This window comes from Taudactylus pleione, unplaced genomic scaffold (genome assembly GCF_031769625.1).
Source record: "Taudactylus pleione unplaced genomic scaffold, aTauple2 ptg000538l, whole genome shotgun sequence".
NCBI lineage: Eukaryota > Metazoa > Chordata > Amphibia > Anura > Myobatrachidae > Taudactylus > Taudactylus pleione.
Window position 1 is genome coordinate 270,001 of NW_028284940.1, and position 12,469 is coordinate 282,469.

Below are 12,469 nucleotides of genomic sequence, written 5' to 3' on the forward strand. Positions count from 1 at the left end.
TTTAAGTATATATAATCTTGAATGTATCATATTTATATTTAAAACTATTATAAATATATAACATTATTTTTTTATAAGGTAATCTTTTGTAATATAAATTGTACATTAAAGATTACATTACTTAAAAAGGATTTTTTATTTATAATCTTTTTTTTTCTTATATAAATATATACGATACATTAAAGTAAAGAAAATAGATTACATTATACATTTATAATGTAAACCTTATTTTAATAAAAATTATACATTAACGATTACCTTATTAAAAAAATTTTTTATAATATATATATAAATATGATGCATTAAAGTTACATATAGTCTGCAATTATTTTTGGGGAAGCAGATAAAAACCCTATTAATCTGTGACAATCGGGTCACTATATAGGTGCTGCAGTGTCTGCTGGTCTATGAAAGGGGGTGGAGCCAGCAACGATTACGGGTAGAAAGCCGTGAAGTATTCAACTTCACACTGGACCTGCTTTCCGATTCCACGCTACTGAGGACCACAGAAAAGGAATGGACCGCCAGGGCCCTCATTTTTGGATCACAACGCAAAAAGGTAAGAGTGCGTGAATTCCTACTAAACAAAGCTATATATCGCATCGTAGTGATGTGATATATATATAGTGAAAAGTTTACACACATTTACATGAATAGATCCCTCTGTCTGTTAAACTATAACCTTTTGGTGCCTGCACTTTTGTACCAATCTACACAGCGTGCATATATATATGTTGACAGTACTATTTTAGCTTACAACTAACCTTAATTGCACGTGCCCACATTACTCCTAATTCAGTTCCATATATTTTTGTTTATTTAAACATGCATACAATCTAGCATATTTATCATATTCTGATGACATAAGCCTAGATACCTGCAAGCATGTTAATGTCATGTTCATTTAATATTGACAATGTTTCAGCAATCTTATTTTTTCCTGAGTGAAAATAAACAATAAACCTCTTGACTGCCCCAGTGTTGTCACTAAAGAACATTGTAGAAGAAGAATGTTCAGTTCTCTATGTGAAACATCTCATATGGCATCACCTGTCACAGTAAAGTTATACTTTTCCCTTTTTGATATTATGGTATGCAGAGCATATATATTTGTTTTGGGTAAATAACGTGCTTGTATTTTTGCTCTTTGCAGAAGTTGACAGTAATGTGAAACCAATTCCGGTGTACAAAGAAATTGTCTTTGTTCACGTCTCAAATCGCTTGAGAACTTTTTCTGAATGCCATATTAATTGATGAGAAACAGCAATGTCATGTCCAGCAGTCTTTTTAGTACTGCAGCATATTTTTCAGTTTCCCATTCTAGATTTCTTTGTGTATCAGAATCCAGTCTTTGTACTCTGAGATGTCTGTGTTCTCTCCAGCTCCTATAATATTGCTTGTGCTGAATACCTTTTTTTAATGCTCTGGCAGTCTATGGTATAGCTCAGTGGTTCCCAAACTTTTTTGAATCATGGCGCCCTAGAGTATTGTTTTCACAGCACCCCTAAGCCAATAGTTTGTTATAGAGAAATTCAGAAAAAAAATATAGTATGTAGTAAAGTAAATTGTGCTTACCTGTCATCCTTAGGGTCCGTTATGTGGACAAACAGAAGTGCGAACCTGTCCTCCACCATATATTTACATTACATTGACCATAAAAAACTTGATTTGGTGCTTGACTACCAACTTTAGGCACCCCTGCAAGTGTCCCGAGGCACCCCAGGGTGCCGCGGCGCACAGTTTTGGAAACACTGGTATAGCTGATGTCACTTTGTTCTTTGTGTGATCACACCCTTCTTTCCTAAAGAGAAGACTGAAGGCTTTGCCGTGCTATGAGGCAAATGGAAGGCAAGTGACGAAATAATGCATATTTTCTACTGCTCAAACTAAGCCCGTCCTATATAAGCCTTTCATGTCCGTTAGATGATTTTGCATGTAAAATAAAATCGCTAAATGAATGTCTGAAATGCATGTTTGCAGACCAATCTTCAGCCATGCATATAATATTTTTTTCTTTAGGTTCATTGCATAAGTTAACAGTTTCCAACCTAGGTAGTCCAGGACTAAATCAAAATATCTTGTGATATACAAAACCAGTGCCGGTGGCTGGCAATCATAAAATATGTAGCCAAACAACCCCTGTCCACTACGATGTAACTGAATTTAAGGATCACAGTTGAGCACTATTTACTTAATGTAATAATTTCTAAATAAGTAACATTTGCTCTTAGGGGTGTCGTAAAAAAATGATTGATACTCTATGGTGCCCTGATTCAAAAGAATTTGGGAACCACTGGTATAAGCCATTGAGCACAATATTTTCTCTGTTTGATCTGCAGTATATGGGGCTATAGTGATTTATCCTTCCAGTATACATTATCAGTTTCTCGTATATTGTAGTGCTGTTTTGTTAGCTCTGATTGTCTACTAGATTTGCAATAGCTGTAGACCCATTACAAAGAGCTGTGTTGCAGCAAGGACTCTCCTCTTACTTCAAGAAGTCTTAAACATCTGTCTCAGAAAATACATTCTCATGTTGGTTAAGGGGAAGTTTATTGAAAAACTTAACATTTCCTGTAAACCAGACTTGTGCTGGTACATTGTACAATATTGTGTGTTCACAGGCAAGAAATAAAATATACATTTTAATAAAGAGAAGAAAGTACCAAAAATGTAAAGGCAAAAATGTTTGGAAATTGAAACTACTTCAAATAACAAAATGAACAGCTCTTAAAAAAATTAAGAAAAAGGTGCAGATAAGGCTCACATTAAGTTTAAAAGCTAAACCTTGGCATTAAAAGCACAAGTGTGAAGCCGCACATCCACTAGCAGACCAAAAAATGACTGCATATTACGACTTTCTAATTGTGCAGTCGTTTCACAGTCTGTGCTGTGCCTACACTGAACAAGCAGTCTTTCAGTGTAGGCACATCAATCATCTGCTAGCATGCTCAACCTGACGTTTATTGGCAGGTTGACCAGCATGTTCGGGCGATGATTGATGTCGAAAACGACCAGCGGGAGTGCGCATCGCTGGTCGTTTCCGACATTAATGTGCCCAATTCATGCACGATTCATGAGCAAATTGAAAATTATCGTTCAATCGCTCATAGAAATTGGCAAGTGGATGTGTCTTTAGACATTTAGATCAATAATCTGTCATGTCAACTTGATCAAGTAAAGTACTAAAAAAAAAAAGAGGGCGAAATTATTTAAGTTTGGTAATAGTTATAAATGAATGCAGACTTGTAAAATATATTAACATTGAATACAAGGGACATTGGACTAAGGGCCTGATTCAGACCTGTTCGCTAAGCTGCGAACGCACGCTATGGGCGATTATCGCACATATGCATATGCGTCAAAGTACGCATGCGTGAACCAGTCACTGCGGCCGAGAATCGCGCGCTCGTAGTACAGAGTGGACGCTACTTTGAGTGACAGTGCCGTTTGTGGGTGGTAACGGCAAGGTGCTTGTGAACGGGGGAGTGGTGCTGCGATCGCAGGCGTGTCTGGCCGTCAAAACTGAGTTTTTTTATGGGTGTGCATAATTGGCAAAGAAGTCATTGTACACGTCACTTGGTTGTATTTCAGTTTGCAGAGATCGCTTGCTTGCGGTGGGGTAAAGTCTACCTCAAGCGCTGCGTGTAGCTCCGATGGCTCTTGATATCACCGATTAATCACACTTCCGGGAGATGACGTGTGCGCTAACTGCCGTCGCTCTCTAAGGCATACCCAGCCCCTTTTAGCTGCGTGAGAGTGCAGCTTAGCATCCGGGTCTGAATGTGCTCCTAAGCTCCCTCGTAGCCACCTAGGCTAGACAAGAGTGATTGGTGTTCAAGGAATATGAAACTTTGTCGAGTGATGTGTATCCGGACACCAACTTTTTTTTTTGCAAACATAAATAAAAATGTGCAACAGTCTAGAACAGTGTTGGCTAACCTTGACACTTCAGCTGTTGTGGAACTATATATCCCAGCATGCCCTGCCACAGTTTTAGCATGCCCTAATAGCAAAACTGTAGGAGTGCATGCTGGGTTATGTAGTTCCATAACAGCTGGAGTGTCAAGGTTAGCCAACACTGGTCTAGAAACTGCAATATCAACAAGTTACTGATTTAGCAATGTAAACACAAATGTATAGACTTAAATATTGCTCATATGCACCAAAAGTAACAAGCCCTAGTGCAAATAATTAAGATATGACAAGATTTTTAACTTTTAAATGGAAATATAAAAAGTATAACATGAAATGAACCAAATTGCTATTCAAACAAATTAGTAAGTACAAGTAGATGTTGTTTAGGACCTTGACCTTTACCAGGCTCTGTGTAAGTAGACACACTTTACATGAACAAAATGCACAATCCAAGTTACCAATCAGATTAATAGCCTTCCTACCTGCGGACAATACAGATGCGTCCTCCCTTAACTAGCCTTTGCGGATATACATATGGCTTTCATTGTGATACCTTATTGCGAGATGTGTACCATATCACAGACTCAAGAGTTCTGTAGAGCAAAAGCTTGTGACACTTGTATAATTTCATATTTGTAGATATAGATCAAAAGCACTGATTATCAACCTGTGCCAGAAGAGTACTACAAAATTAATACCTTCTGAAAAATGTGAAATATAGATACTGCTAGTGTTTTGAGGTATTACAAACCACCCATATGGTGGTCCTGCATCCTGGTATAAACTGAATCTCATGCTTATGTCAATGGGGAACAATGCATGTTGGTGTAATATGTACCAATGCTTTGTATTGCAACATGCAGTATTCCATGCTGGTTAAATCAACTGTAGTCTACAGCCCCATCTCAACTACACCTTGAGAAAGTATAGTGTTTCTTATTACAGATGGGATGGTTTGTGGGTAAATGTTCAAGTTTTACTCAGGGTGCCTTGTAAGAGAAATGTGGTTAAACTAAATTACATCTCCCCTCCAATGTCTTTTATATAGATGGTATAATGGTAGATATTATAATAAAAACATCTTGTGTGCACTGAACATTAGCAGTCTTTTATAGAAACTGTAGACTATTTTGTACAACACTAATTTTATATTTTATATATATATATATATATCTATCTATCAGTAAATAGAGATTTAAGAGCGCCTACTAGTGTAAAAACAATCATAACGTGTGAGAGGATCAAGACTTATCTTTCTACTTCAGGGTCCATAGGGGGTCCACAGGGTTGACCTTGGGGTATAGGTTGGGAACCAAATCCGGGCACCACGCAGTTAAAGCTTTTAGCTCCCAGGATGCACTTGGGTCCACTCTCCCTATAACCCCGCCCCCCAGCCAGAGGCACCTCAGTTTAAGTTGGTGCCCGGCCGGAGTCGGGTCACCGTTACTGCAGGGGGGCTGCTTAGCAGCCTCTAAGCTTAAAAGAGTTTTGTTTTATTATTTTTTTACTACTCTTCAGAGCGGCAGCATCAGACTGTCCAATGGACGTCTGAGCTGCCGCTCCTACACCCCGCCGGCGCTGCGACGCCAGTACAGATCTGGGGATCGCAGCGGGACCCCAGAGTCTGTACTAGCCGGGCTCTGGAGGAATCCCTGGGCTGCTGCCGGATCGACGGGGACAGGTAAGTCGCGTGGTCACCGCTTGCGGTGACCCGCGTGTACATGCAGCCTTATGCCTCCGGTCTCTGGGGACAGACCGGAGGCGCTAGCGGTGGCGGCGGGCTCCCCCTCCATGGAGGCATACCCCGCGTGTCCACAGCCCACCAGGGATTATAGCGGCAGCGGGAGCCGGCATCCCGGGGGGTTAATTGCTAGCCAGGGGAGGAAGCCTTCCCTGTCTAGCGGCTCCTCCCCTCAGCTCAGCGCGCCTTTCAATACTACAGTCTGGCGTCGCTGAGCTGCTTCCTCCGCGGGCCACGCTTCTTCTGAGGTCTCCAGTGGCCATTTTCTCTCTGTGGTGCTGCAGAACTCTTAGGATGTCAGTGAGCCCAGTCCCCCTGCGTACCTGGCCATTTTGGGTGAGTGTACACAGCGCTATAGCCTTCCCAGACACTGAATCTGGGCAGTTGATTGTAGCGACATTGTGCAGTATATTATATGTCATGCTTATGTATGTATATATATTTTTCTGCATTGTATGTGACTTTTGCTAGTGCTGACTGTCTGCTTTTTCTCTCACCTGTCAGTGTATATCTATCCCTTTTCTTTATCTGCCCTAATACAGGTGTACCTGGGGTGGTTCTGAGACCTCACATATATATATTTGTTAATATCTGTGAGGTTTGTCACATACTGTTGCGTGCTGCACGTTGCCATATTTTAGATGGAACTGTGAGTTGCGTACGCTGATAATGGGTTCCTGCAGCTAATCTTAGCGTCAGTCAGGACCGGTATGGCGCTGCTTAATATTTCCGTCAAGATAGTCAGATATATCTGACCAGGAGATTGCACACGATACTGCACCCATTATTGCTATCCTGCAAGTCATAGCCTGCAGGAATTAGTGCGGAGGATTTTAACTCAGAAAGGTTTACGTATGCGGCACCATCTGGTGCCGGGCCCCTTGCACGACCCCCTTAAAGGGCGTTGTTTCTCAGGATCCTCTCCTTTGAGGATCGCCGGGCGGGCCCCATTGTCGTCACTCGCTTGGAGTTACTTCACCATACTGCCCTTTTGAACTCGGGGTATCTCGCAATTTCTTGCAATTTACCCCTGTGTCACAGACTATCGCTCCCTGCCGGGGTTTTTCACAGTACATGAATTACCTCCGATACCACATCGGTCTGTTATTCCACTTGCAGGGATTACCACAACGGCCACCCTGGTGGATGTCGTTTTATACGAAATACTAATTGGCGTGATATACGCCCTGTGGTTACTGACCAGTGGCTCTGCCGTGAACTGGATGGTATATTCGGCTCTTTCCCTCTCACATGGGGGGAGCCGATCTCAAGTATTATTATCCCTGCTTTGGGGCTGGTAGCCAGGCTCATTCTGGATATAGAGAATGTCGATCCTGCACCAGTATCATACATCTCCCGTTTTCTGCCCAGCGGGTGGATCTCATAGCGGGAGTCTGGCTGTCCCCAGATACGAGGAGTCACAAAGGCCTCCTGTTTCCCATTCCCTGAGGGTCCTCACAAGTAATGGAAATCCCCTTCTGGGATGGATTTGTATGTTAATCATCGGGTTACAGGCATTAATACGCCTCCCATCCCGGCCTGGACGAATTTTACGGATCCGTAGGTGGTAACTTTGCCTGAAATCAATGTACTCGTTTTCAGGGCCTGTTGCCCGTCCTACCATGGCCATCGCATGGTGATGCTTTTGTGACGTTTTTCCCCTCCAACACGTCTGAGGTTCAAATATCTTTTTGCCGCTCACAAAATATGCAGTGGTCATATGTGGGATTACCTCATGGGATGCCGGTCTTCTAACTTTCAGGGTTTCGGCGGCGTCTGTATCCGCCGCAGTACCCTATGGCTGCGTTATGGGAAAGCAGAGGTGCACACTCCTTCCAGGGGGAAGTTCTTGTTTGGTCCTGACCTTGACAAGATCGTTGCATCATTGGCAGTATCACTAATGGGGAGATACCGTCTTTAGCTACTCCCACTACATTCGGACTAACTCTGTTAAGTCTTTTTGTCCTCAGGGTCAGCCTAAAGGCCTGTTTTTTCCTAGGCTGTCGGCCTCCACGGGGGCCACCATATCCAGTACCGAGCAGTCCTGGACTTCCGGACGACCCTGTTTCTACACCTGAGGATATACCCTCAGCCTGACGGGACAGGTCTACATCTGGGGAATTTCCAGAGTGAGGTACTGATTCTCAACGGCCTCTCATTGCTCATGCAGCCTCCTCACAGGCATTGTTACACGGGCCCTTCTTCAGAACTGATCAGGGCCTTACAATCCCAGAAAGCTATACAGTCTTTGTGGTAAGCAGAGCTATTTCGGCCAACCTCACTATCTCAGTGAGGGACTGGTTGTTCTACTTTCTTTTTGGGGCGGTGACCGACTGGTCCTCCTTTGCCTATACTCTGTCTCAAATCCCTGAATCAGATTCCAACGGTGCCTTGACTCAGGTGGAATCGTCCATGCTCCATCATCCGATGTTTGGAACCTGGGGATTTTATGGTATATCCGAGTATTCAGGATACGTACCTACGGGTACATACAGAGCCCTCTCATCAGCATGGGTTCAGGTTTGCTGTGCCACAGCAACACTTGTAAGTTTCGGGCTCTGCCTTTTGGGGCTGTCCTCAACTCCACCGGGGTTTACCAGCTTTATGGATTTTCTGACAGTTCACCTGTTCAGTGTATCCGAATGCTCCTTTCTCTGTACGGTCTCCTGCTTTTAGCAGGATCACCAAGGTACTTTACCGCCAGGTCAGGATAACCGGGGCTTCTTCTCGGCACAGATAATTAGTCAACGGAGGAAAAGTCCTCCCTGCATCCCTCACAGGGTTTTCTTCATCTGGGAGCACTGCTGGATTCTCAGAATCTGAGAATTTTTCTGGCGTAAGACAAGATCTCCACTCTTCAACTTCGAGTGTGCGGATATCTACGCAGTCGACATATGTCATTACTCTTTGTGATGCGCGGTCTACCAGAGTGTCTACCTTTTGGTAGGGTGGAATGTGCTCAGTTCCATTCCAGGCCTTGCCATAATTGACTCCCCTCCAGATGGATCGAGTTTTTTCCATCGGATCGCTGTTCGAACGATGATACTTTCTCCGGAGGCGAGTTGGTCTCTGTCCGGGTGGCTATGGCCATCTCGTCCAGGGTGTTCTTTGCTAAAGACAGTGTCTGGTCCGCATTCATTTCGGGGCAGTTGGACGTCTGTCGCTTCTGCCCTGCCACTTAACTTGTTGATACTTTAAGCTGTCTTGGACTTTCACTCTGGCCTAACCCATTTGTCACGGTAAACCTGAATAGGTTCAGTCCGACAGTGTCACAACAGTGGCTTCCATCTAGGCAACACTGGTAGTTGGGTGGCAATGTTAGGAATGTCACCCATTCTGACATAGTCCAAGGGTCTTCTCCTGGCCAACTCTGCGGTGTTTATTCCCGGAGCTCTCCATTGGGAAGCGGGCTTCCTCAGCCGTCACGGCGTGCATCCCGGGGACTAGTCTCTTCTCCAAGAGAGGTTTCAACTCCTGGTGAGCAGAGGGGGCCTCCCTGAGGGGATTGATCCCCATGGCCTTCTGACTCGATCACACATTACCGGTGTTACAGTCCAGCTCTAGGAGTACTGAAGCTACCTTCAGTGACTCTTTGTCAGTGAAGTGGTCCTTCCACTTTGTGTACCTGTGTCCTCCGGTCTCCCTTCTTCCTCGAGGTCTTCGGAAGTTTAATTCGAGACGGAGGGGCTTTCCTTCTGGGGGCTCCAGGTCGTCCCAGACATCACTGGTACTAAGATTTTCGGAGTCTCCTCCTCGATGCTCCGTTCCTACTGCTTCACTATCTGGACCTGTTGTCTCAGGGTCCTTGTTTTTCCCTGGATCTGGATCGCTTGTCTTTAACTGCGCCCCTACTGTGGTCCTCGGGCTTCCCTGGCTCTGTCTTCATTGAGATGTTTAGAGCAGATAGGCCAGACTTTGCTGGGATCTGCCACGGACTGTGGCGTACATAATTCTTATGGTATCGTACCTGTCGATACGATCCTCCGGTGTCCAGGATTTCCAGATATTCTGGCATTCCTTCCAGCTGGCTTGGGTTTCACCCTTGGCCTGGCCTTCCTGACAGTGCGGATCTCTACACTGTCGGTATGGTTAAGATATGGAATTGCTCCGCTCTGGTATCCAGTTCATCCTTTGGAGTGTTTTCTGGATTATGTCTCCACTTGTCCTCCCTAGGGACTCCTGGGGAGTTAGTAGTGGTTCTTTGTTCCCTCCGGGGACAGTCAATGGAACCGCTGGTTGTGATAGCCATTACATGGTCTATTGTTTAAGCTCTCTCTCTCTCTCTCAGGGTGTTTAAATCAACCAGGAGAGTGTCTGAATGGGGAGCGTTCTCATGTGGCTCCCTCTTCTGGAGGGCATCATGTCAGGGTGTGAGTTGCTCTCGCCCTGTGTTTCTTCTTAAAGTGGTTTTTAGGTTCCATATTATTCTGGAACTTATGGTATGGCCATTCAGTTCCCAGTCCTCTCGGCTGTTGTGGCCTCATGGACTGTGGTCCGGCCTCTTTGGCTTTATGTGATCCGTTCAAGTTCCTTATGGTAAGCGGACTCCTTATTGGTGGTCTGCGGTTTCTGGTTTTAACAGGAAACGATGGCCGGCCTATAAGGAAATGTTGACTGGATGGCCTCGTATGTCTTCCTCAGGGGCCTACCCATGGGTGGGCATTTCTGTCGTTGAGGCTTGTTTTTTTCTCGGGCCGTGTAACCCTCGTGGGCGGCTCGTCGTGGCGCCTCGGCTGTTTTGCCTTACTAGGTGTCCACGTGGTCTTCTGTCCATACCTTTTTAAGGTTCTAGGCATTGGTTTCCTTTGCCTCTCAGGATGCTTCCTTTTTGGCGACGGATTCTCCTCTCAGCACAGGAGCGTCCCCACCCTTGGTTGAACTGCTTTGGGACATCCCCAAGGTCAACCCTGTGGACCCCCTATGGACCCTGAAGTAGAAAACAAGAGATATGGTAAGAACTTACCTTTGTTATCTCTGTTTCTACGAAGTCCATAGGGTCCACAGGGCGCCCGCCCTGACGCACCTGGCTTCATATGGGCTGTGTTACTGGTCACCGGCTTCCCGTCTCCTTTTCTGTGAGTATGGTTCTAGAGTGTTCCAGTTTTCTCTCTCTTTTTCTCTCCTCCTCCGGCCTTTGGCTACTTACAATCTGAGGTGCCTCTGGCTGGGGGGCGGGGTTATAGGGAGAGTGGACCCAAGTGCATCCTGGGAGCTAAAAGCTTTAACTGCGTGGTGCCCGGATTTGGTTCCCAACCTATACCCCAAGGTCAACCCTGTGGACCCTATGGACTTCGTAGAAACAGAGATAACAAAGGTAAGTTCTTACCATATCTCTTGTTTTACAAAGGAATGATCTTCGGTCACTTGACCATCAAGTAAGTTCAATATATACTGTATGTAAAAGAAAAGCATAAAAATCACGCATAGTGTGTACCATATGGATATGTTCAGTGGAATGGATATTATTCACATACAAATATACATACAAATATATTTAGGAACACTTAGGTCCCAAAGGTAGAGAGACTCCACATTATCTCAAACATAATACATTTATTTAATCCAGACAACGAACAAATGGTAGGTAGCACACGTCCAGGAGTGAAAATAAGTGAGATTATCAGTCCATAGAGGTAGTCCGAACGCATTTCATCTCATAGCTGATCGATATATATATATATATATATATATATATATCTAATTTATTAGTGCCGAATAAATGTCCTTTAGCAAACGCCAAGTCTCACTGATTGCATGACCATCTTTTCAAAATTTCACTGACAAAACAAAGCCGAATAAAATCGAATCTGTATTCTAATAACCGAATAGATCAAATACTGTTATTGTTTGGCGAAGCCTAAAGCTGGCGGGTGCCAAACTATAGATAGACAGCGAAAAGGTATACAATGTCTACATAGACACCAGATGTTAAGACAGTCAATAGGTAGATTGGTACAAAAGGTCAGCTTTTTTTTTTTTTTTGTGGGTGGGGGGAATTTAGGCACCAAGGGGGAGGGTCAGGGTGAAGATTAGGACAAAAAAAATAATCATGTGTCGGCCTTTTGACCCTGTCGACATTCTTACATGTTGACTTTATGTCCCAGTCGACCTATTGACTAAAAAGTCTGAAAAGTGATTAACTGGAGAGTGATAAACCACCAGCCAATCTGCTCCCAACTGTCATTTTTCAAACACAGCCTGTAACATGACAGTTAGTAGCTGAGTGGCTATTCATTTATCACTCTGCACTTTATCACTGTCCAGAGCTTAGTACATCTCCCCTCTGGTGTCTGTCAAGACATTGTCGTTTTACTATCTATCTGCTAATCTACACCCAAAGCTGGCTAAAACTATCCAACTAGTTGGTAAATTATAGGAAACAACAATAATCTAAAGCCGCGTACACACTAGCCAATATTATGAGCGATTGAACGTAATACTTCACAATATTGGCCAATGTGTATGCCGTCAACGACCAGCGATGCATGCTCCTCAACGACCAGCGATGCGTGCTCCCGCTGGTCGTTGATGACATTGTCCAAATGCCGGAATATGGAAAACATTTCTTCAGACAAATTTGGTTAAATCAAACAGATTCCAGGGTGTGGGACCAAATGTTTGATGGTCCTTCCAACCAGCCAAATAGTTGTTAATCTTTAGGTGTATGACCATCTTAAGAGACATGTTGTCTATTACTTGGTGTCTCTATTTTAAACAGTGAGCACAAGCTATATACTGGTCTTATGAGTTACTGCATTTTATAAAGGAGATGTACAATATTAAAGATTTTATTTTGTGGTGTTTTGAATG

The 12,469-nt window shown here is 43.9% G+C and overlaps 1 long non-coding RNA gene across 1 annotated transcript in view; it reads left to right on the forward strand.

The window, feature by feature from the left end:
- LOC148500944 (uncharacterized) overlaps nt 1–12,469 on the forward strand; it is a 57,514-nt gene that overhangs the window by 2,777 nt on the left and 42,268 nt on the right. Inside the window, exon 2 of the long non-coding RNA XR_015870100.1 lies at nt 386–559. This is a non-coding gene — a long non-coding RNA (uncharacterized LOC148500944). The remainder of the gene's footprint in view (nt 1–385; nt 560–12,469) is intronic.